Source organism: Narcine bancroftii, chromosome 1 (assembly GCF_036971445.1).
Source record: "Narcine bancroftii isolate sNarBan1 chromosome 1, sNarBan1.hap1, whole genome shotgun sequence".
In the NCBI taxonomy this organism is placed as follows: Eukaryota; Metazoa; Chordata; class Chondrichthyes; order Torpediniformes; family Narcinidae; genus Narcine; species Narcine bancroftii.
Genome location: NC_091469.1, coordinates 72990837 through 73016888, shown reverse-complemented (window position 1 = coordinate 73016888; position 26052 = coordinate 72990837). Strand labels below are relative to the sequence as shown.

At 39.1% G+C, this 26052-nt stretch overlaps 1 long non-coding RNA gene across 1 annotated transcript; it reads right to left on the bottom strand.

Annotated features, from left to right (window-relative positions):
- Positions 1 to 8861: 8861 nt before the first annotated feature.
- Positions 8862 to 25452, bottom strand: LOC138738534 (uncharacterized). Its single transcript, XR_011341591.1, has 3 exons — positions 25149 to 25452; positions 10511 to 10585; positions 8862 to 9227 (listed from the first exon to the last, which is right to left on the bottom strand). It is a non-coding gene; the product is annotated as an uncharacterized lncRNA (long non-coding RNA).
- Between the last annotated feature and the right edge of the window lie 600 nt (positions 25453 to 26052).

Sequence of the window (26052 nt, the reverse complement as noted above, 5' to 3'; positions counted from 1 at the left end):
ACTGGTGTAGACAGAACTTTGTTATGACTGGATAGAAAGCCATGTCCTGTTTTTTGTATTTCATGTATATTTTTTTACATGAAGATTAAAATTCAGTATTCTAGATTCAAGATTCCTTTATTGTCATGTAATAATACAGAAAATGTAATATTACATGAAATTGCCTTCTGCCTGCCAAAGAGTTGCCATTAGTGTTGCCCAGCACCCCTTACAGTAAAAGAGAAAGAGAAGCAAAAGAGAGTCCCTTCAGAGTTATTGAGTGTCCGTGGGTTCACTTCCAGTTCTCCCACAGCCTCTGCAGCCACACGGACCTTTATTCTATCCATTAACAACCCGAGCTCCAGATTCAAACCTCCCATACAATCAGGAAGCCTTCAACGCTTGAGGTCCTTTAGCAGCCCTTCTTGGCCTCAGGAACCTTTCGAATCCCTACTCTGATACCTGGTTCCCATGCAGGTCCCCCAATCACGTCACCCATAGCCTGTGTGGGTCCCTCAGCCGCTAAGCCGCCCTAGTGGTATGCCGCCCTAGTCACCATGCTGGAGGGATAGTAGATAGCAACAACAGGATTTTAATTTGAAAAAGTAAATGGGCAGCATTGATTTACCATTTCTCATGAATTACCAACAACATAAATAGTGTCTTTAGATGTTTTTGTGTTTTGTCATTGTTAGAATAAAAGTTTGTTAAAAAAGGGCAATTTCCTATACTTCTCCTTCTCAATGGGGGGCTGAGGTGTTTCTCCCCACTTCTGGGAGCCTGCTCTGGTCCACTACTCTCCCAGAATCTGCAACCCCTCATGGACACTGCCCATTGGAGGCACATACCTCCATGGCACTATGTAATACAGATGTTGAGATGTAAGATGTTTCCATCTTTGAATAAAATTATTCACTTTGAAACAAAAATAGATTTCCCAATTTATTTTTAATTAAAAGTTTTCATTATAAAACTGATCAAATCATATACTACTAATAGTACAGGATGCAATCACTCATTATCTAGATAAAAGTCATATGCTACAGTGATCACTATGGGCATCTAAAGTCATAATGAAGCTTTCATTTAATTTTTTTAATGTTTTGACTTCAAGAATCACCTGTTCACTTTTCATTATGTTTTCGTGCTTCACAAATCAATGAAATGCATTCATCAAAATTAACTCACAAATTTAACAAGAACCATCATGTTTACCTGTTGCTAGCATAAGTCAAATAATATTTTCCTAGATAACTAATTGAACATCTGATTTAGCTAATGATGAGTTTGTTGTCATACACATTGTACAATGTACATATGGACCAAAATTCTTACTTGCTTCAGCTGAACAGGTACTTGTAAAGAAAATTTAACAGAAAACTAAATGAATTAAATTAAAAGAGATAATTAATTGCACATCCAGTTTACTACAATTTACAAGTAGATCACAGCAGAATATTATTTAATGTGATTACAGAGTTCCCTCCTGGAGCTCAACATTCTGCAGAGAGATGATGATGAATTTGAGTAGATGAGATGTTGTACATATCCAAATCAAGTATTCATCACACTCAAAGTAAAAAATAGACAACACATACTTACACAATGGAAATGAGTGTTGCTTCTGCCTTTCTCATTGCATTGTCACTAAGAGGTTAGGGATGGGTCTGGAGTGTTCTCAGGCTACCCAGCTGAGATCTAACACAACTCAGGGACAGTAATGCTGCTTCATTTTACAGTAAACCACACCTGTGAATACTGTGGCACAGTTAGCATAGGGGTTAGCGCAACACTATTAAACTCCCAGTGACCTGGCTTTGAATCTGGCGCTATCAGTAAGGAGTTTGCATGTTCTCCCCATGTCTGTGTGGGATTTTCCTCAGTGCTCCAGCTTCCTCCCAGACAAATCAGCAAGTCTCTGACCATTAAGTGTTTTTTTAAAAGATAACAATTTTCAGATGAATCCGATCTTTGGCAGACTGTCATTCTAAGGTTCTCATGTGTCTACAAAGCAATGTTACTGTTAGATTACCATAATCCCAGGCAGGGACCTCACCTAACCAGAGTTTCTCCTAAATAAATTAACTCCCATCTCCTACAATATCTAAACCACATGACTATCTTTCTCAGCAAACCATAACATAAATCTGACATGTGAACTGAATTCTCCAATATTGTTACTGGGAGCTCTTATGCTTAACCTTTGGAAGTAAAATTTATCCATTGGGTACTTCCAGACTACTTCTAGATATTAATGCAGAAAAATGCAAGAGTATAACATCACATTCTATGCAAAAGGTGGCTGAAGCTTTCATAGTTTATTATTCATGCTTCGTTCATTTGTCCTGGAGAAGGTTATCTTCGACAGTGAAGGCAGAAGACTCTATCAAGCAGTGGAGCTCCAAGCAACTCAGCAAACATCAATATATGGAACCTTTGATATTACTATGGTCAATTGTAGTTAGCAAAGCTTTCCTCCACATTGTACTCAGGTCAGAGAAATATACAAGATCCAAAGGGCCCATATCCAAAACAATGACTGACTATTTCTATCCTCGATGCTTCCTGACCCAATTGAGCCCTTCCAACTTCCTCTTTGCTCAATCAAAATGGCAATTTTTGAGTTTCTGTAAAAATGCTCATTACTCTTTGCATTTACCAGATTAGTATATGATTGCCTTATTTTCCAATATTATTTTGAATTATTTGTGCATAATTATTTGAATAAATTTGGACTAAAACAATGATGATTACTTACAGCAATTTTTATCTTGGCAATTTCACAGATTTGTAATCTTCTCTATCTTGTTTTGCTTACTTACAGCCTTAAACACAATAAAAGGTGTGCATGAATTTCATGCACCTACAGAAGTGAGGTGGGGATCCTGGGGTTGGAGTTCCAGTTGGAGAGAGTTAATTTTCAATGAATTATTTTTCTATTCATAGTTGTGAATCGATAAACTATGTCCCTTACTTATACTTGACTTTCTAAAGTTCTTGCTTGTGATCAATTGTTCACTCATCCAAAGCTCTGCTTCCCACATCCTAATGGGGCCAATATCTGTTTGACATTGAATGTGGAGACCTGATGCAGTTCTCTAAGGATGAATGAACACTGACTTATAGAATAATCCATCACATTTCCTTAGCTTCCTGTTGGTACGGCTCCGGTCATTTATTTTAGTGAATGTTAATATACAGCTTTGATCTTGAATGGACTTTCAAATGAGCTTAAAAGTGCATAGAATGTAAAAACATAGTTAACAAGAGAAAAATTAATGTTCTCAAATGAAAGTCAGCTCCTAATGTACAAAGCTAAGAGCAAAACTATTTATAAAGTGCACTGAAATTATTACCTTTAGCTATTCACAGTCATATTAAAAATCTAATGCTCTAATTAAATTTATAAATTAAATATCATAGCATAAAACATTATTCCCAATACTATTGTTAAATGCTTAATTTCTTGTATGACATTCCTCTCTGTTGGTTTAGTCCTCCAATAAAATATTTCAGGGTAGTCTCTCCATGATTATAGGCTATGGCCATGAAAATGGTGATGTGCCATGAAATATGCAGATATTTGAGTTCAAATCACAGCATGCCAGCCAAGGCATTGAGTCTAGTTAGTAACCTTTGTTACAAGTTCAGAGGACCCCAAAACACAGCAGCAATAGATATTCACCAAGACAAATGGTTACTTAAACAAAAGTTGCTTTTAATTATCTGTAAACATGAAAACAGGATCAAATTTTAACTTATTGCTATTAACTTTACTAATCTAACTTAACCCCTTCTAATTCTAAGTGCACATGTATGTAATGTGTATGTAAGTTCAGAAAAGTTATTTGATTCACAGTCTGCTCTCACTTGTCATTCCTCCAAGTTCCCTAGTTGCAGGAAATTCTTATACTGTGTAGAGAATTTAACATTTATGAAGTTCACCAGGCTTTAGTGTTTGAAAGGTAAATGGATATCGCTCAGGAAAGTTCTTGTCGGTTTTCAGAGAGAGATTTGTTGTTCGCTGGACACCTACAACTGATTCTTTGTAGCCAGCCTCTTCAGTGTCTTGCCGAAGAAACTTCCCTATCAGGGTTCTCCAGATGATAACCTCTTTCTTTCAGGTCACCACAGAGTTCCTTTTTGTTTCTCTTATTTCAAGGGGAAAATTAAGCAGCCAATCCTCTCCTCTTGCATGAACCACAAGGGCTTTGACCAGGCTGAATTAAGCAGTCACAACCCATCTTCGAAATGGGTTTTTTCCACAAGTTTCCCAGCTTGTCCTGTTATAGTCCCAGCTGCTGCTGCTGACTGTAAAACTTCAGAACTAATCGCTCTCTCTCTCTCAGAGAAGAAGCCTGTTTTTCTCTCTCTGCTTGGAAAACCAAAACCACATGACCCTCTTAGAACAGCAAGTTCCACTCCAGACAGCCTGCAGTTCTTTCATCTGTTGCCTTTTTGTAAACAACAATTCATTAGTGAAGTCTCTTGGGCACTCTCCAAAGTTTTTGCAAAGGCTCTTGGATCTGTACTGTCTAGCATAAGCAGAGCTCCAGTATTTTAAATAAGATCTGTTTTAAAGTATTTGTATGTGGCCTACACTAGAAAACCTGTCCCAATTTATCTCCCAAAAACTTATCCATAATCTGTCACACCTTGAACTTCAAAAATAAAATGGTTAGTGATAATAGTGACCAGAAAATTACATAATTCCTGTATAAACCCATCTGGATCACTGAATAACTTTTAAGGAAAGATATCTGCCATTGAATCCTGGTGTGCTATCTGCTATCTATGCCTCTGTGCTATCTTCGTGACTTCAGAATGTTGTTGACTTTTAAATGGTCTGATAACCCACTAATTTCAAAGGTTCTCATGTTAAAGTCAAATTTTGCAGACCATTTTTAATGTTACACTCATGGGATCAACTATTACATGGATACTACTTTTGAGGGTTTGAAATTCATACTAGAATCAAAATACCATACCAGTAACAAAAGTCCAAATGTTCTCTAAAGGAATAAAGAACAAAAAAAAACAATGAATTAAAATAATAATTCAGAGATGCACATCAAAGCACATGTCTTACCACGGGGGAGGTTGAGACTTTGGTAAGTATCTGTGTCAACAGAGGCATCGGGAGTTCCGATGGGTGGCAGCTAGGACCAAGGTGAGAGTCTGTGTTCGAACGTCGGGAGCTCTGATGGGTGGGCAGCAGGGGCGAGGCATGAGTCCACATTCAAGGCATCGGAAGTACGATGGATGAATGTCCGGAGCCGAGGCGAGAGACCACATATGAAGCATCGGGAGTTCAATCAGGTGGGTGGCCAGGGCTAAGATGGACTCCATCTTTAAGGTTGCAGGATATTTGAAATGGATTATAAATACTGGCTTACATTCTAATTCACCTTTTAAGAAGTGCCAGAATGGAACAGATACAATGCTACACAGAGGTCCCATGGGCAAAATGTGGCTCCCAGTACAAGGTTAGATGAGAAACTTTGGGCAAAGGTCCAATCAGACAATAGCCAAGATGTAGATGGATCTTGAAGCCTTGGATTTTATAGTTTTGACCAAAAATCATATTCAAGCCTTTGCAAATGTGATGGTAGGATAAGCTAAAGAGATCAGAGCCCAGCAGAATAGAGGAATCAGATTACAGAGCAAAGAGTGGGCACCTGAGCCAGGGATCACAGACCAGGGGTTGCACATCAATGGTTCTGAAGCTGTCTGGAGATTAAAGATTGTTTGATAGTAAGACTAATTTGGTGCAGAGGAAAGACAGGAGACAAAAGTAAGCATTTTTCACCTTCCTAGCTTCTCAGCTCAGCGTTCTAGATTGAGTTGTCCCAGGAGTACCAGATAACTGACACCATGGAGAACACTTTCCGGGTTCTTGACAATGCTGCAAATGGAATGTTGTATGGTGAATGGCATCACCCTATGTATTCTACATGCAGAACTCATTTTGATATTACAAGGGAGATGCTTGCTTGAGCTTACAATGTAACACAAAACAACTAATATACAAAATATCTTCTGGACACACGGATGAATATGGATGCTCTGGGATTTTGAAACAGGCCTCAAACTTTTGAATAAGAAATGCGTCAGCAATTTCACTGGATTCGTATACATGGGAGAATTCAGTATGAGTGCCGTGAAACAAACATTGGGCTACATGATGAGCATTATAATTAGCATAATGCTATTACAGCACCAGCAAACTCAGGTTTGAATCTGACACGGCCTGTAAGGAGTTTGTATGTTCTCCTCATGACCTGCATAGGTTTCCCCTGGGTATTCCAGTTCACTCCCTTCCTTAAAACATATACTGGGTTCGTAGATCAATTTGGTATAATTGGGTGGCATGGATTTCAATAGCTAGAATCAGCTTCTGCTATGTATAAAATCATGTTTAATTTTTTTTTAATTGTTTGCTAATTAACATCACATCGTATGTGGCCACTTGCAAATCAACTGCACAGAAGTACCAATAGTGTTTCGGCCTGTGATCTTCTGCCCCATCCTGACAATGGCCAGCCTAACCTTAATGTTTGGGTACCCCTGGTCTCAGTGATGCTGTACTTGGAATGAACCAAAAGCTCATAATTGAGTGAAGGATCTCCTAACTAATTCACATTTAAATTGCATAAAGACACTGATGGCATGCTCGCTATTTTAGTAGCATGTGTTTCATCGGATCCGCATTCTACTTTTCTATGTTACTAGTACATTAATATCATGACTCTTTTACATAAGCATGGTGCAGTTAGTTCCCTTACAATATAAGCTGTATGAGTCACTCTGAGGACACAGAGAACCTCCTTTGTGATTTTTGCAGTGCAGTCTCAAAAACACTTCCACGGTGAGATAAAGTAATCTTTTTAGGTTATATGGAGCAGAACTTTTGTGCACAGAGGCTTGAATAGTAACTTGGCTTTAGTTAATGATCCTCAGAACAAGCCAGCAGTTTTATTTTAAAGAGGGTTATTGCTTTCTCAGGTCGCTGGTGTTGAAAGTGATGGAGTGCTCAACAATGCATGTGTAATCTCTTTGATACATCTGTGTACTCCCAACGAGCTGACACAGAAGATGTCTATAGCTAGTCTAGAGAGAACTGATGCATGATAATTGATGTATGGTAATTTAGGGCTTCACTGACCCTGAAGGTATTTTCAAAACCATATAAATGTTTCATGTTTTGCAGCATTCTTTCAAAATGATGCTCTCTTTTCAACATTAGCATCCTTAGAAATATTTCTACAGTCATTGTCATTTAGCTATGCCTAATATGGGAGAACTGTCACATAATGACATGATGGGATCTGGTCTGTATGCCACATTCAGCATTCAGACTCAAACATCCCTCTCCTTCCCTATTTGGTCTGTCATTGCTAAGGTCAGTTCTACTAAAAACCTTAATTGTTAACCTCTCCTCCATTTACAGTCCCGAACAACAATTATATTGCTGCTGGTTGCAGCTGAATATTAAATGAAGCTTCTGGCCAAGCCTCAAATTTCTTAAGTGTACCTCATTGGTGAATCATCACGCGGGAGGTGGTGGTGGAAGCTGGCATTTAAAAGGCTTAGACAGGCACATGGATGTAAGAAAAATAGAAGGTTATGGGTGTGAGGGTGGGATTTTTGTGAAGGAGGTTTGCATAAATCAGTACAACATATGTGCTGTACTGCTCTATGTTCTATGTTCCTATGAACAGAAGATGCCGTCTTCTGGCTGCACTTTGAGACTAAACTGTCATTATAGGACAAACATTTGTTATTACAAGCTGTTAAATAGATGCATACTTTAATGTGATGAATCGTATGTGGAAATCATTGGGAAGGCCAGTTATAAGTTGCCTGTCATTAACTTTCCTTGTATAGCTAAATGCTGGAAATCTTGGACTGTTCCAGTTCATGAGGTGAATGTGATGCCACAGATCCATTGGAGAGGGATTTCCAAATTTCGGACCCAGCCATGATGAAAAATGAAGTCTGTATATTAAACCTTACTTTTCTCAGAGCTCCACAACAATAAATTTGGGTAAAGGAATGCAACACGTTGATCAAAGAAAATAGCCAAAATTATGATGATTTGTAAAAAATTTCTGGGATCTGGGCATGGCAGCCCAGGCCAGCGTTTATTATGCATCTCTCTTGACTGCTGACAAGATTGAGATTGGCCAGTTGCTTGAACAGCTGCAGTCTTTCTGGTAAAGCTACTCCCACTGTGCTGTTGGGAGGAACTTCCAGCTGTTCAATTCTGCAACAATGATGTATGACATGATGAGCATGACTTGGAAGGGACGCGATCACTGGTGGTGTTCTCTCACAACTGTTGTCTTCCTCTATCTCAGTGGTAAAGGCTGCAGGGTTGGGAGCTACTGACAGAGTGGCCAAGGCAAACAAGTGCATCACATTTTGTGAAAATTGACCACCAAGATTATGGCACTTTGATGATTGTTTAGAGTGGTGGATGGGGCGCCAATCAAGCAGACTGCTTGGACTTTAGTGGTGTTAAGTTCCTAAAGAGTTGACGGTATTTCATCGAGCTCCTGACGTGCTTTGCAGATGGTGGAAAAGCCTCGCGTGTCAGGAGATGAGCCATAAGCAACAAAACTTCCAGCCTCTGTGCATGTGTGGCTTGTTTCATTTGCCGAGAAGGTGTGAAAAGAAAAAACAAAACATTGTTCAGTCATCAGCAATCATCCCTGCATCAGCTGAAGCAGCTGAAGATGGTTGTACCTATGACATGATACTGGGGAAAACCAGCAGTGATGTTCTAGATCAGGGATGATTAATCATAGACCACCACATCTATCTTCAATTGTGTGAAGTATGACTCTTTCTGCTACTTGAAGGGGTTTCCCTTTGATGTTTATTGACTTGATTTTCACCAAGGCATCAGGAGGCCACACTCAGTTAAATGCTACCACTCCCAGTCACTCTCAATTCACTTTGATCCATATTTAGACTAAGGCTGTTGTGAGGCCTAGAGCCAATGGATCTGGTAAAGCCCAGGCTAGGGATCAATATCTGCCTGAATTTCCATGAGCTTAGACCATTGGTCTTGCCACATAATATGACGGAAAGTATCCTCACTGTGAAAAATCAGTCACTTCCATTGATAGTTGACATCGGAAAGAAACACAGCCTCATGTGCATCACAATTATAGAACAGTTTAGAAGAAGATTGTCCACTTCAATTATCTTCATCATTAACAAGGATTCCATGAATATCGTCTCTGAAATAAAAAATATTTAAAAAAAATAAAGTTGCAATATAAAAAGTGACGTGGACTCATTACAAGTCCTTCCATGTTTCTCAAGCAAATTTAATCCAAGCTAGTTAATTTCTGTAGCTAGATGGATTTTGTTCACAATGAAAAAAAAACTGCTGTCACTGGAAAAGAAAGAAAAAGCTGAAAACATTCCATAAGTTGGGCATTATGAACCAAAGAGATGAAGAGACAATATTTCAGACTGAAGACCTTTCATCAGATTTTCTTCACACTTTCCAATTTCAACTCTGTGCGAGTTATTAGCAAATGCTTTGGAAGGTCAAGACAATTTGAGTCCTCAGGCAAATAAAAATATTAGAAACCCCAGAGTCTTTGGTGGTAGTTGCACTCGGTATTTTTAAATCATAGGGAGAATTGCACTGTAACTGCATCTTCCTTTAGAAATAAGTTATAATATCTGATGAAACAATTCCAATTATTGAAAATTTAGTGAAATGTGAAGGAATAGATTGTGTTTTCTCACAATAATTTAAAGCAGTTAAAAGATTTTTAAAAATCTTCAGAACTGTAGCTTTTCAGTTTTAAAAATTGTGACATCTACTAATTGGATTTCGACCAACGTCGGATGTAATCAGTATTTTCAGTTGTATCACTAAGTATCGATCTCTACATTCTACATTATAAAATTCAGTCTACAAATAATATTGCACAAGGGGGAATTCATTCTATTATATTTTTCCATAACAATAAACACTGAAAAATTTACCACCATCTGGAATAGGTCATTACATCACAAGGCTTTAATATTTATATAATAATCATTTCAAAATGGTAATTTATTAGTATTGTCAGGATCAATTGCACCATAACTATTCAATCTTCAAAATTTTAAAGCAGAGAAAATTTTAAAAGCTGTTTCTAATTCATTCCATTAAGTACATTAATTATGGCAATTAATAAAATAAAGAAAAAGAAACTGCAAACAATTTAAATAAACTTCAAATCAGGCTGCAAAAGCATAATTCTGCTGCATGTCTTGGACAAACAGAAATTTTTGTTGACTTTTCAATCAGAAATGTTCTTCATTTATGATGTGCTCTGTTGAGCTCACGATTAGAATTATTCACAAAAATAGGATTTCTACTAAATTATACAGTATGTAAATCTTTATGGAATCTCTATTTTAAACAGAGATATACTGTATATTCACAAGTAAATTAAATTTAGATATAAATTTTAGTCTGCTGGATGGAAATACATGAGATGCTTTTACATATTATTCTTACCAAGGATTATAAGATGAGTATCCAGGATTGTAGACTACTGATGTGGAGGTCTGTGCTCAAATTCCATCATGGCAGCTGGGGAATTTAATTTTAAATAAATAAATATATTGGAATAAATAGTAAATATCAGAAATAATGCCATTGATTAGTTGTTACAACCAATCTTGGTCATTAATGATCCTCAGTATGGACTTTATGCAACTTCAGATCTGCCAAATTCATTGATTTATAGCTGCATTCTAAGTCCAGAGACAACCACACCAGCTTCATCCACAAAACGTAAAAGAATCAACCCAAAAAAGGGTTGGTTTGCTTTTCAGAAGTAAAACGATAGTGTCTAAAGTTTCATTTAGTGATCCTTTAGATACATGCATGCATGCATTGTGCAAAAGAAGTTTTTCTTTTCAACTAAGCAACAACATCATTTCTGTAAAATAATTAATCATTCAAGTCAACTCAATGTGAGCAAAAGATGTCCTGAAACCATCCAGACTTCAAATGACCTAGATTTACTTAGCATGATCAAAAATCTGAAAATTAAGAGAGGTGAGCAGAGTGAAAAGCGATCAAACCCTATTAACCATATAACCATATAACCATGTACGGAGCGGAAACAGGCTGTTTAGGGATTTTCCAGCCTTTGAAAATAGAACATTCCAGCATGATGCAGGCCCTTCAGCCCAAGTTATTGTGCTGACCTGTGTAAACCTACTCCATAACAATCTAATTTTTCCCTATCTCACCTCCATAACCTATTTTTCTTAAATCTAAGAGTCTTTTGAATGTCCCTATTGTACCACTTACTATGTTTTCACACTCCCATGCTGGTGCTCAAAGCCCACATTTACCAGCTGTACTCCACTGACAGAACATTCTGAGACCCAGCGGCGTGGAAGCAAAAGAATCTGTTCAAGTCAAGTTTATGGCCGTCTGATTGTACAAGTACAACCCCGACAAAACAGCTCCGGTCCTCAGTGTAAAACATGCAGATACACAACCAGACATAACAGACAGATAATACATATGTAGGACAAGTATTTGATCCATAAAAATAAATAAATAAATGTTGCTTTGTACAAATTAGACTCTCAGAGGGTTAGTGTGAGCAGTCCCACTGCCTGTGGGAAGAAGCTGTTCCTCAGCCTGGTGGTGCTCGCTGAGGAACAGCCTGTTTCTCTTCCCTGACAGGAGAAGCTGAAAGATGTTGCGTGCAGGGTGTTCAATGATTTTGCATGCCCACTTCAGACAACAATCCCAGAAGATCATATTGATGGGGGGAGAGAAGCTCCAATTATCCTCTCTGCCACTCCTAAGGTACAGTAGATTGTCCTCTGATCCATTTCTCTGCAGCAACCATACCGCAATGTGAATGCAGCTGGCCAGGACGCTCTCAGTAGAGCTCTAATAGAAGGTTGACGTAATGGTGGCCGGTAGCCTTACTCACTTCAGTCTTCTCAGGAAATGCATTCGCTGTTATGCCTTCCTGACAAGTGAAGATATGTGGAGTGTCCGTGATAGGTTACTAATTAAATGAACTCAAAAGAACTTGGTGCTCTCCACTCTCTCTACTACATAGTTGTTGATGTGTAGTAGAGGGTGGTCATTCCTAGTCCTCTTGAAGTCCACAATCATCTCTTTCATCTTCTCCACGTTGAGTCCCAGGTTGTTATTCTCACACCATTTCATGAGATTTTCTACCTCTTCTCTGTAGTGCGACTCATTGTTGTTGCTGATGAGGCCGACTACTGTTATGTCTTCTGCAAACTTGATGACACTTTTGGAGCTAGAGCTGGTGATGGAGTCATGGGTCAGTAGTGTGAACAGAAGTGGGCTGAGCACACAGCCCTGAGGTGCGCCAGTGCTCAGCCTGATGGTACATAATATTCTGCTACCAACACAGACAGACTGTGGTCTTTCCATTAGGAAGTCCAGGATCCAATTACAGAGTAGGATGTTGAATCACAGTGAGGAAGTTTCTCCATCAGCCTCTGGGAAATTATCATATTAAATGCTGAGCTGAAGTTGACAAAAAGTAGCCTGGCATATGAGGCATTGTACTCCAGGTGGGCCACGACAGAGCAAAGTGACAACACTATAACTTCATCTGTGGAACAGTTTCTTCTATAGGCAGAATGAAATGGATCTAACGTCTCTAGGAAGCGTGATTTGATGCAATCCACCACTGGATACTCAAAGCATTTCATAGTGGTGGAGGTCAATTCCACAGGGCAATAGTCATTGAAGCCTTTTATTACTGCCCTCTTCGATACCAGGATGATGGTGGCTGTCCTAAACCCTGAGGGAATGATAGACTGCTGCAGTTGAAGATGTCCATGAAGATCTCCATGAATAGGACCTCGCAGTCTTTCAGTACCCATCCAGGTCTGTTGTCTGGTCCCGCCATCTTGTGTGCGTTCACCATGGATAGGGTTCTCCTCACCTCGGCCATGGCTTTGCAGGGGGAAAATTCACCATGGAGACACAGAGCTATCTTTGGCATCATCCTGTTCTTCTTATCAAACCATACATAGAAGATATTCAGTCTGTCCAGAAGAGAGATGTCATTGGGAAGATTGACTTGTGATCTATAATAGTCTGTGTCGCCAGCATCACAGAGCTGTCAGTGGATCTTCTATGTGTGCCCCCTCTTTGCCTTCCAGATTGCATGGGAGAGTTCAGCCCTGGCTGATCTTAGTGTCATCCTATCCCCTGCCTTGAAGGCAGCATTATGAGCTCTGGAAGGGGCCAAACCTTTGCATTCAACCATGGTTTCTGGCTAGCCTGGTTGTAAAGCATTTGATCTCAGTGACATCCTCAATGCACTTGCTGATGTAGCCAGTCACTGAGCTTGTGTACTCCTCTATGTTTAAGTGACCTTTGTAGGTGGCTGCCTCCCTCAAACAGCTCCCGTCCATGGTCTCAAAGCAGTCTTACAGCGTTGGTGTGGCCACAAACCCCCCCCCCCCCCGGCCATGTCCTGATCTCCCTGCAAACTGATCTAGTTTGCTTTGCCAGTGGTCTGTGCACCAGGGTTAGCAGGACAGATATGTTCTTGGCCTTGAAAGCCAATTTGTACAGACAGGTTAAGAGAAAGTGTAAAATTTCACTTTCTTTTAATTATTTGTGTTTTCTTTGAAATGTTTTATTCCTTTGGAACTGGCATGGACCTCATGGGCTGAATAGCCTCTTACTGTGTGGTTGAAAGTAAAAGATAAGTGGTTTAAACCAAATAAAAATGGTTAAAACATACCATGTCAAGATGTTGTTTGAGACCCACCAACATGAACTTCCCTCCTGGCTTCAGCATCATCTGTGGCAGTGACATCCCTTAGCGATTTGGGGAAGATAAATTCAGAGAAAAGGGGAATTTCAGGGAAATTGGGACCTTTACACATGGATTTGTAAATGCATTGATGATGTTTTCCAACTAGTGTCTTTCCTTGTTCACCTCACTGACAGTGAACCATAACAGGAGTGCTTTTCCAGTATTTGTTTTGGAACACTTCATAATCTCTCTATGCAATTCTGACAATGTTACCTCTGCTCCAAAAATATACTCCCCATGTAGCAATTCCTTCCTTTTTTCTGGTGGTTACTTGTTAAATTTAGTGTGAAACAGTAACAGATGTTTTATTCTTTTGACATGTCTCGCTGGTAGCTTCGATTGCCAAAGCTAAGTTCTTATAGTACATTTTAAGAGCCAACAAGGAAAATACTTGAACCCAAGCCCACATGTGAAGCTCAGAGATCTTCACACCATAGTTCCCTGTTGTTATACTCCAGTCAAAATGAATTTCAAGTGAGATCAACAAATCACTATAAGTGAAACTGTAAACTGACAGTTGACCATCTCACATCAGCATTTTTCTTTAGCACATGCTAAGGATGTTTGAAAAGAATAATAATTTTTCATCCCACTTGCAAGATTTAAAACAAAAACAAACTTGGGTGTCATTATAATTTAACATTTTGGCAGGAATCAGGCATTTTGTCTTGTAGATCCAAGTTACGCCCACCCTGCCAGATCTAATTGACCAGCAGGATGTAAAATCAGAAGCCCACCCAAACCCACCCATTTAATGCTTCTCATTATTTATTCTGGTGTACTTAACTGTTCAAACTGAGAGGGACTGCCTCCAACACTTCATCTATACTAGTTACACATTATTGCATTGTTTTTGAAGTACCCCAGGGTGAATGTATTAAACCTGCATATCAACAAAGTGCAGAAAGCAGCATCTTTACTGATCATTAGGATATCATCACCAAGTGAATGTTGTAATGTCAGTGCATTCCAATCCAATTTTATTCTTTTTATCAGATCTGCACATTTGTGGGAAAGTCAGGATTTGTTACCAAGCCTATTTGCCATTGGGAAGATAGCAAAAAGCAGTCTTCCTGAATTGCCATATTTTGTGCAGAGAAAGTACCCCTCACTGTGTTGTTAAGTAGGAATCTTTCCTGGCTTTGGCCTAGAAACAGTGAAGGAGCAACTATGAATATCAAAGTCAGAATGATGAGTAACTCTGATGGAACTTGCAGGTGACAGAGTTTTAATGAGTACTCTTTTTTTAGAATATTTTATTTATGATTTTCCAGACTTGAACTCACAGGTATCAACATTATCAACATCAATGTTAAGATGGTCAGCATTTTCAACAATTTACAATAATACACAGTTTCTGTAGAGTTCAAGCTCCTTATATCTCCTTTCCATCCCACCCACTGAACGTATTAGCAACCACACATACACAGGACACTAGACATACATAACAAAAGGAAGAAACATATGGTGGGATTTTGTGGGTGTGTCACAGCACGTCGGGCAGACTGCAGGCTGTTTCAATTTCTTAACTTTGCCTGGTCGGGATGAATTGGACCCCCATGCCCCTCCCCCCAAGTGATAGAGGGGACTATATATAGTCATGCTCCCACTAAATTTAAATATGGCTGCCAAATTATTTTGAAGGTGTCATATTTTTTCCTTAAATTATAAGTGATTTTCTCCAGGGGAACACAGCTTTGTATTTCTATGTTCCATGCGTGATGCTCAAGTAGGTGTCGGATTTCCAAGTAACCGCTATGCACTTCCTGGCCACTGCCAATGTGATCAACACACATTGAATTTGGAATTTGGACAGCTTAAGTCCATTATGTTTCCCACAGGAACAACGCAGGGCCCTGCTGGAATTCTTTACCTATGATTTTCCCTATGGCTTGGCCTAATTCCACCCAAAAGGGTCTCATCTTGGTATATGTCCAGGTTGCGTGCACAAAGGTTCCTGTCTTGACTCCACATCTAAAACATTGGTCCGATAATTCTAATTTAGATCTGTTCAATTTTTGTGGTGTCAGGTAGAGCTGATGCAGAAAATTATACTGCACCAGCCTGTATCGCACATTAATGGTTATAGTCATGTTGTCTTAACACAGGTTAGACCAGCACTGCTCATCAATCGCTATTCCTACATCAACTCCCACCTCTGTCTCAATTTATGAAGGCCCGGATTGGGTGCTTCTGACTGGAGCAAGGAATACACTGCTGATATGAACTTCCACATGTTCCTCCTTCAAATCACGGTCTCTATGTCGCTGCATTTTGGTGGGGCCATGGTTGGACCTAATTTGTCCTGTAAGAAAGACCTTATCTGAAGGTAGAAGTGGAATGTCTTGCTCGATAAACCATATTCTTGTCTGAGTTGTTCGAATGACATAAATTGACCCTGCTTGTTACAGTCCTCTATGCACCTGACGCCAGGTGTCCAGGATCTTGTTACCTACCATTAAAGGTATTAATCTATTTGGAGTCAGGGGAATTTTTTGGGACAGCCTAACTTTGATACCTAAATATTGGTTAATTTTATTCCAAATAGCAATGACTTGTTTTAAAATAGGGCTGCCTGTTTTGCCAGATAATAATTTAGCATCCCATTTAAAAATAAAGTCCTCTGCCTCCTTCTCCTGCACCATCTGCAAGTCAATTTGTGCCCAGGATGATACATCCTCTCCCTCGAACAGTGAGGCGATGTATCTCAATTGGGCTGCCCAATAATTTCTTAAAGTCTGGCAATTGTAAACCATCCAGACTCTAATTCCAGTCAATTTTCCCATAGAGACCTTTCAATTCCATATGAACGTTCTTGACCATGAGATCAGATTTTGGAAGAATCCCCGGGCAACGCAACAGATATGTCTGAAAGAGGTACTGAAGCCTCAGCAACACATTAATTTTAATACAGTTGACACTGCCCACCAAGGTTATTGGCAGGGGCATCCAACTATTCAAGTCCTCATCAATCCTTTCCAGCAAGGGGGTATAGTCTAACCTATATAAATTATTCAAGTTGTTATCGATTCTCACTCCTAAATATTTGATCCTGTTTTGTGGCCATTTTAAATAACTCCTTTGCTGACATTGGTTGTAGTCCCCCTTGGTGAGTGGTAAAATTTCACTCTTGTTCCAATTAACCTTGTAGCCAGAGATCGCCCCATAGTCCTTCAGCATAGAGTTCAGCCTAGATGATGGGTTTACTGGGTCTGTCAGATATATCAGTACATCATCTGCAAATAAATTGATTTTATGTTCTTCCTGGCCTGCTCTAAAATCTTTAATGTCTGGGTTCCATCTAATGGTTTCGGCTAATGCCTCCATGGACAATATGAACAGGGCTGGAGATAACGGGGATCCTTGACTACTTGATCTTGTCATAGTACAGTGCCCTTATCCAATTTTTAAAAGTTTGTCCTAACCCAAACTTTTCCAGCACTTTGAATAGTAAATCCTACTCCAGTCTATCAAATGCCTTTTCTGCATCCATGGCCACAGCCAGACCCCTCATTCCTGGTTTGTGCCAGATGGATCATACTCAACAGTCTTCCAATAGTGTCCATTACCTGTCTCTTTTGCACAAACCCTGCCTGTTCTTTGTTTATCAGTTTTGGCAAATAATTGGAAAACTATTTGCCAGAGCTTTGGTAAGTATTGTATAATCTGTATTTAACAGTGAAGTTGGTGTATAGGAGGATGGCAACAGTGGACTTTTGTGTATTTTGTGTATCATCGTAATGATTGCTATCGAGAAAGATTCTGGGAGGGTACGGGTCTCCATTGCCAGCTCCACCACCTCCATATAGAGGGGTATAAGTAAATGTTTAAATTCCTTATAGAACTCAAGTGGAAACCCATCCTCCACTACAGACTTGTTAGTCTGCAGCGAGTTCAATGCTTTCGCTATCTCTTCTTCTGTGAAAGGAAGATCTAGGCTACCCTGTTCTTCTGGATCCATATTTGGAAGCTCTAATTTGGACAGGAACTTGTTAATTTTATCAAATTGCCCTGTTAGTTCTGATTTGTATAAACCCTGAAGATCCCATTAATCTCCTTTGGTTTGTACATGTCCTGCCCTTCCCGGTTTGTATTCCATTTATCATCCTTGAGGCCTGTTCTGTCCTCAATTGCCAAGAGAGGATTTTATGTGCTCTCTCCCCCCCATTTCATAGTATTTTTGTTTTGACATCATTATGGCCTTTTCCATGTTATGAGTTTGAAGCATATTTTACTTCATTTTCTTGTTTGCTAGAGCCCTGTAGTGGTCCTCTGAGACTCATTTCTAATACTCCTTTTCTACGTGAGTAATTTCTTTCTCCAAATCATCCACCTCCCTCATATTCTTTCTTCACCGTCATGGTGTATCCAGTTATCTGGTCTCTCAAATATGCTTCGAGGATATCCCGTAGAAGGAATTTATCTGGAGTAGAGGAACAGTTGGCCTCACAAAATATGTCTATCTGCATTCTTATAAAACTACAAAACTCCAGCTTCTTTAACAGCAACCCGTTATGACAGAATCTGTATGCCGTATCCTGCTTATCTGGCATTTCATTTGTTAGTGTCAGCGGTGTATACTCATCTTCCATGATCCTACCCTTTGTATGAGCTGAAGCCAGGAAGTAGTCAATTCTAGAATAGGAGTCATGTTGTTTTGAGTAGAAGGAGTAATCCCTCTCCATTGGATGCTTCCGCCTCCACACATCTATCAAATTCAGCTCCTTCATATACCCAATGGTAGCCCTCACTGCTTTTGTTTTAGTTATTTTCTTTGTTGACTTAACTAAAACAGGATCCAGATGAAAATTAAAATCTCCCCCAATGAGGATGTTCTCTTTTCCCTCTCCCAATCTCAGGAAAGTCCTCTGTGTGAACTTTACATCATCAAAATTGTGGGAGTATACATTTACTAAGGTCCAGGATTCCGAATATATCTGATAGTGAACCATTGCAAATCTTCCAATTTTATCTGTGGTCACGTTCTGAACGCTCACGGGAACATTCTTCCCTATCAAAATAGCCACCAACCCCCACCCCTGCATGTGAACTGAATGAGGAGGATATTTCCTGACCCACCCAGACCCTTTTTAATTTTTGGTGCTCCCGCTCCATTAAATGTGTTTCCTGAAGAAAGGCCAGATCTACTCCCACTTGTTTTTAATGTGTGCCAAGACACATTTCCTCTTTATTTATCTGCTCAAACCATTAATGTTAGAACTAGTGTATTTTATGTTCTTGATCATTGCTCCAGAGATCCTCCAATTTGCGCTCTCTCATATCTCAGGTCTCCACCATCCCTTGTCCGTCCTCACCCAACCTTATTCCTCCAGCTGTGAATTCCAGCCCACCAGACCTGCAACATACCCCGAAAAAATAAAACAAAGACCAGGACCACATGCCCCAGAAGGGTAAGTAAAAAAAAGAAATTTTCGACAAAAGGAAAGGAAAAAAAACAGACAAAGATAATATAAAATACTACACCAAACTTAAACCCCTTATCCATATATTTTCCTTCCCCATCTCTATTTCCCTCTAACCCTCATCCCCCAACCTCCAGTGAGTTTACCCTCTTTACTGTAACCATCCCCCTCATTTCTAAATTTTGCACCCATCTACCTCTCATCACTCTCTACCCCCACCCTCTCCCAGACCATTTCCTTTTCATACCTTCTTCCCTTAATTTATTTATAAATCTAACTGTTAATTCTACTATTACTTTCTTAATAATATAGTTAATTTCAACAATGTATTCTTACCATCATCCCCCCTCCATCACAGCACTGATCCTTTTACTTCTCGATCATCTGTCTTTTCACTCCAAAACTTTGTCTACAAGCCTTCTTTATTTGTGGACAAACCTTTTTGCTGTTCTCCTTTATATGGACCCCTTCCCCCAACTGTGCTAGTTTAAAGCCTCCTTAAACCCAACCCCAACCACAACCAATTTTCCCTTGCAACCGCTGCACTGTCTACCTGTCCTGCATCAGACTTGTCAGCCACAAACGAGCCTACAGTTGACGTGGACATTTACCCCTCCATAAATCTTCGTCCGTGAAGCCAAGCCAAAGAAGAAGTAAAAAAGTAGCCTTAGAAAATTACGCAGCCAGGATCCTGGTCCCTTTGGGATTCAGATGCAACCAATCCATTCGGTACAGGTCCCACCTCCCCCAAAAAAGATCCTAGTGATTCAAGAACTCGAATCCCTGCCCCTTACTCCACTCTTCAGCCATGCATTCATCCTCCACCTGATACTATTCTTGCCCTCACTGGCCTGTGGCACAGGAAGTAATCCAGAGATTACCCCCTTTGCAGTTCTTCTTTTTAGCTCCCTACCTAACATGTAACAACAAGTACCATGACATTTGGCTCATTACCCTCCCCCCTTAGAATGTCTTGGACATGAGAAGTTACATCCCGGACCCTGGCATCAGAGAGGCAAACCGCCATCCAGTTTTCTTTATCGCATCTATGGAATCCCCTATCTGTCCTCCTGACCATCGAATCCCCTATAACTATTGCCCTCCCCTTCCCTACCCTTCTGGGCTACAGAGGCCGACCTTGTGCCAGAAGTACAACCACGGATGCTTCCCCAGTCTGACTCCCCCCCCAACAGTACCTATTGTTGAGGGCTACAGTCACAGGGGTCCTCTCTTCTACCTGTCTCCTCCCTTTCCCTCCTCTAACCATAACCTACTGATCCTCCTCCTGTGGCCCTGGTGAGGCTACCTGACTATAACTCTTATCTATGACAGCCTCACTTTCCCTGAGATGCTGCAGTGCATCATGTTGATGGATCACAGAATAAGTAGAGAGGATCAATCTTCGGACTTGTTTCATCTAAACCAATAGTTTACAAACTATTTTTCAGGTTTATTACATTCATCACTGGGATACTTTTGAAACAGTCCATATAGTAAGGACATAATCTTCTGTCATCAACAGCCATGCCCAATTTATTCAACCAATTGTTTTTGGATGACTAGCTGTTCTTACACAGAACCAGTACAAATTTGATGAGCCGAATGTCTTTCTTTCATGTTATAATAATTCTAGGAAGAATACTTTAAGACTTCTACATGTACTTTGCAAGAAAATTCCCATTGGGTCTTTTTTGCATTTCAGGATTCTGCATGTGCACTTAATATGTCACCAAGGCATTCTGGGAGCTTTCCTGCTCTGGGTGACCAGAGTTTGTGAGGATGCTGCCAGTACAATTACATCTAAGGGAAAAGAAGACCATAGAATCATAGAACATTACAACACAGAAAGGCCCTTCAGCTTTTTTAGTCAGTGCTGAACTTTTATTCTTCCTAGTCCCAATGACCTGCACCAATTCAATATCCTTCCACCCCCATCCACGCATGAACCTGTTCAAATTTTTCTAAAATGTTTAAATTGACCACTTCAGCTGCCTGCTCATTCCATACTCCCACCACTCTCTGTGTGAAGAAATTTCCCCTCACGTTTCCACTAAACTTTTCCCCTTTCACCCTCAACCAATGTCCTCTGGTTTGCATCTCACCTACCTTCAATAAAAAAAAAGCCTACTACTCTATCTATACCCTTCATAATTTTAAATACCTCTATCAAATCTCCCCTCATTCTCCTATGATTTAGGAATAAAGTCCTAACTGTTCAACCTTTCCCTCAAAACCAGTTCCTGAAGTCCCGGCAATATCCTCCTATATCTTCTCTGCATTCTTTCAATTTTATTGATACCTTTCCAGTAGTTAGATGACCAAAACTGCACGCAATACTCCAAATTTGATCTCAACAATATCTTATACAACTTTACCATAACATCCCAACTAATATAGTCAATACTTTGATTCATGAAGGCCAATGTGCCAAAAGTTCACTTTATGAACCTATAAACCTATGTCACCATGTTCAGGGAATTATGTATCTATATTCTCAGATCATTCTGTTCAACCACACCCTTCTGCAAGCTTTGAAAACCTTCCTCACTTATCTACTACACCTCCAATCTTTGTATCATCTGTACTCTTTGTGTCATCTGCAAACTTTGTTTCATTATTTGTGTCATCTGCCTCCAATCTTTGTGTCATCTGCAAACTTGCTGATCCAATTTACCACATTATCATTTATATCAGCCATCCTGAACAGAGGGGCTATGCACATCATTCCCCCCCCCCCTACCATCATGCCTTTTCTGCATCCATTTCTGCAAATGTTCATGTTACATTTGAATATAAACTTTGTTTTCATTTCACCTAACATAATATAAATATTTCTTTATGTTTTTTTATGTAGTCAATAGGAGAAAAGTATGGAAGAGGAAAAACTTGACTGCTTCACAGGGAAGGGGCTCCATAAACTTTGAGTAGAGTCCAAAGGGGGCCATAGCTAAAATAAAGGTTGAGAATGACTAATTTAGATCATTTACATAGATGACAAACAACAAGGGTCCCAGCACTGATCCTTGAGGCACAACAGTAGTCACAGGCCTCTAGTCTGAGAAGCAATCATCTACTACCACTCTCTGGCTTGTCCTACAAAGTCAATGTTGAATCCATTTTACTACCTCACCATGAATACCAAGCAACTGAACCTTCCTGACTAACCTCCCATGTAGGACCTTGTCAAAGACCTTACTAAACTCCTTGTAGACAACACCTAAAGCATTTGCTTCATCAACATTCTTAGTAACTTCCTTAAAAAATTCTATCAGATTGGTTAAATATGACCTCCCACTCACAAAGCAATGTCTATCCAAATACTTGTCTATCCAATCTCTTAGTACACCTTCCAATAACTTACACACTGCTGATATAGCCTATAATTTCCTGAGTTGTTTTTTGAACTTTTTTTTAAAAACAATGGAACAATATGAGCTACCCTCTGGCACCTCAATTGAGGTACATGTTAAATATTTCTGCCAGACCCCCTGTGATTTCTACACTAGCCTCACTCAAGGTTCAATGGAATATCTTGTCAGGCCCTGAGGATTTATCCACCCTTATTCACGTTAAGAAAATAGACATCTCCTCCTCTTTAATCTGTATGTTCCCATGACCTTACTGCTTGTTTGCCTCACTTCTCTAGATGCAAAAACAAACATTCAAGATCTCCCTCATCTCTTCTCATCCCATACATAGCTGACCAATCTGATCTTGAAGAGGTCCAGTTTTTCCCTTTACTAGTTTTTTGCTCTTCAGACACTTGTAGAAGCCCTTAGAATTAAAACTTGGGCTCCAACCTTTTGAGTGACAGAGCTAATGGAGCGATTTCATAGCATAGAAAATGTGATAAATGTAATCATTTATAGTGATTAATATATTCTAAATTGTTGCATGTAGCTTTGGTATCAACTTCATATTTCCACTGAACAATGGTGTGTTAACAGAGGAACTCTAGCACAAATTCCTACTTCCTTTATTTTAGGGCCATATCCTCAGCTGGTGAAGAAAATAGGGTGAGAGTGATAATATTTTGAATATATTGTATTTGTCCCCAAGATAAAGGTATTATAGCAAGGCCAGGTCTCTTCCCCTCAGGAAGCTGAAGGCCACATAGGCAATTATAGGCCGCATAGTGTATCTATTTCCACAGAACTGTTAGAGAGTGAATTCTCAAATTTGAACCAAACCATGGTGAAGGAGTGGTGATCTATGAGCCCAGAGAATTCTTGCAAAACATTTACCCTTGTCTTCTCAGATAGTGAAGGTTGTGAGTTTGATTTTATTGAATTCTCTTTCAGTTTCCAAAAGTTTATTGTTCTTTTTTTAGCTGCTTTCTTAAAGCTAGATTTCCCATCTATTTGTTTTTCTAATGAATTTTAGATTGGTTCATTCTTATTTTTTCCAGTTGACCAAATAGAACCCAAGATACATCAATGTACATGGTGACCAGAGAGAGTGCAATACTGCTTCACCAAACTCATTCCTGGGTGGTGGGATAACCACATGAGGTCAAAAAGTTTTGGATTTAGAAGAATGAGAAAGGATCCAATCAATCCTCCCAGAATTCTGACAGGATTGAATGCAAGAAGATGTTTTCCTCTGGCTAGGCTTTCCAAATGAGGAATCATAGTCTCAGATAACAATGCAAAATATTTAGGACTAAAATTAGGACAAGTTTCTTCACTCAGAGGATGGTGAACTTGTGGAATTTGTTACCACAGAGGGTATACATTATGAGAGTGTGGATGAGCTTCAAGACACAAAAGATACTAAATGGTATGGGAGAGCTTATTGAATGATGGTGCAAATGTGAAGGGTTGAATGGCTCACTCCTGTATCTACTCTTCAGATAACTGTGCTTTTGCTTAGAATATATGGTCCCAGGACTTCATAGTTAAATATGCCATTTGTGCAAAAAATATAGTGCATTATTATAATTATTAATGGCTGCTAAAGCTGACCAAGTCACAACATATTTCTATATCGCTTTATTGTGGCTTGGACAAATACATCAGATTTATTACTTTGTTTTAGTCTGACAGGAAAAGAGTTAATAAAATCCAACCACAAATCTGATTTACAGCACACATTACGAGAAAGTTGCTGGTTGGCTTATTTCAGTAATGCCCGCCCCCTCAATAATTGCCTTAATTAGTGTTTTAGTCATTGTGAATTAGTCCACTAAAGCTGTGTTTAATTCAGTGTAGCAAATGGGAATTGACTGTAATTATACTTCAAGCAATGTCCTCTCCAAAAGAGCCATACCTCTGCAAGTCAAATTTAAGTCATATTACTACATGAAGGCCATTTCCAGCCATTTATATTTCCTGAACATTTTCAAGCCATATCTTCCTAATCTTCTGAATAATTTCAATATACACTGGTGTTCCATTTGCTTTATATTGACGGATTATGCAATATAAGAAGGAATACCTTCAGTAAAATCTAATAATCACAATCTATTTACTGCAAAATTATATAATAGAACATGCCATTCAGCCGCAAAGTGAAAATAATACAATGAAAATTATTGGAAAAGCTGATTTGACTATATAATACTGCAGCTAGAATTACATTATACTACAAGAATTTGTGCACCACACAAAACACTAGTTTTAAGTTTATTTCCATCTTTCTATAGCAGTATTTTGATTGCAATATTTACATAAAAGTCCAGTAGTTTCACATGTTAAGATTTTACATCTACTTGAATTCTTGAAATGACTGATTGTTGTTGATAATTATATACCATTCTCAACATAATTTTACTGAATAGAAGTTAAACAGCTCTTTCAAGGTGTATGGTGAGAAAGAATTATCAAATTTAAATAAATTCAAACTGTTTTTAAGATTCATGGAATATATTTTTAGGATAGAGTTTATTTACCTTTTGTTTTGGTGGAGATACAAGAAGATGCCATAGGATGGCCCATCTTCCCTGCTCCACTGAATATGATTGATTTTTCTTAAAGAGACACTCATATAAAATAAAACCGACAGAGTGATTTCTCAACTGTGTCTGTGACCATTGAAGCATGTGGCCTGAATCATCAATGAAGCAGGAGGTCACACCATTCTAGGGATAAATGCTTTCCATTCAGTGGAGCGTAGCGTAAACAATCCGTAGAACATGATTGTCTGAATCACCCAACCGTAGCCAATGAAACTAAAATCCAACAATGACTTTAACTGTTCACTCTGCAAGTCTGAGAACTAGCAGACACTCAATGCACGACACATTGTGCTGGCTTGTAATTGTCACAATAGGGTGGAAACAAAGCTGATTATTTGTCTCTTGAAGCTTACCGCTGAAGGCCAAATATGGTGAATGTAATCCATTTGAATGAGTTACTTTTGATTTCAATTTAGGACAAGTTTAAATGGACTACTGTTTTATATTTGGATTCTTGAAATAACTGATTGTAATGTAATAATTATTTAGCATTACCAATGCTATTTTAATAATATGCATTTTACTCATAACTTGAAGAAGGGCTTACATTCAGAACATGGGTTACAGACAGTATATTTACCTCCATGACCTGCTGAGTACCTCCAGCATTTTTGTGTATTTACCATTTTAATAATATGTTGATATATGTCAAACAACTTTTAAAAGATGTACGGCACAAAAGGATTAAGGCAGAAAATATACAAAAAGTAAATATTCTTTTTTTCGCTTATGGCAAGCTTTCTTTCACCTGGTTAAAGGCAGATAGGATGCTTAAGGTCAGGTGCACATCACCGATTCCATTTCTTATTGTGCAATTGGACAAAAAATATCAAATAAA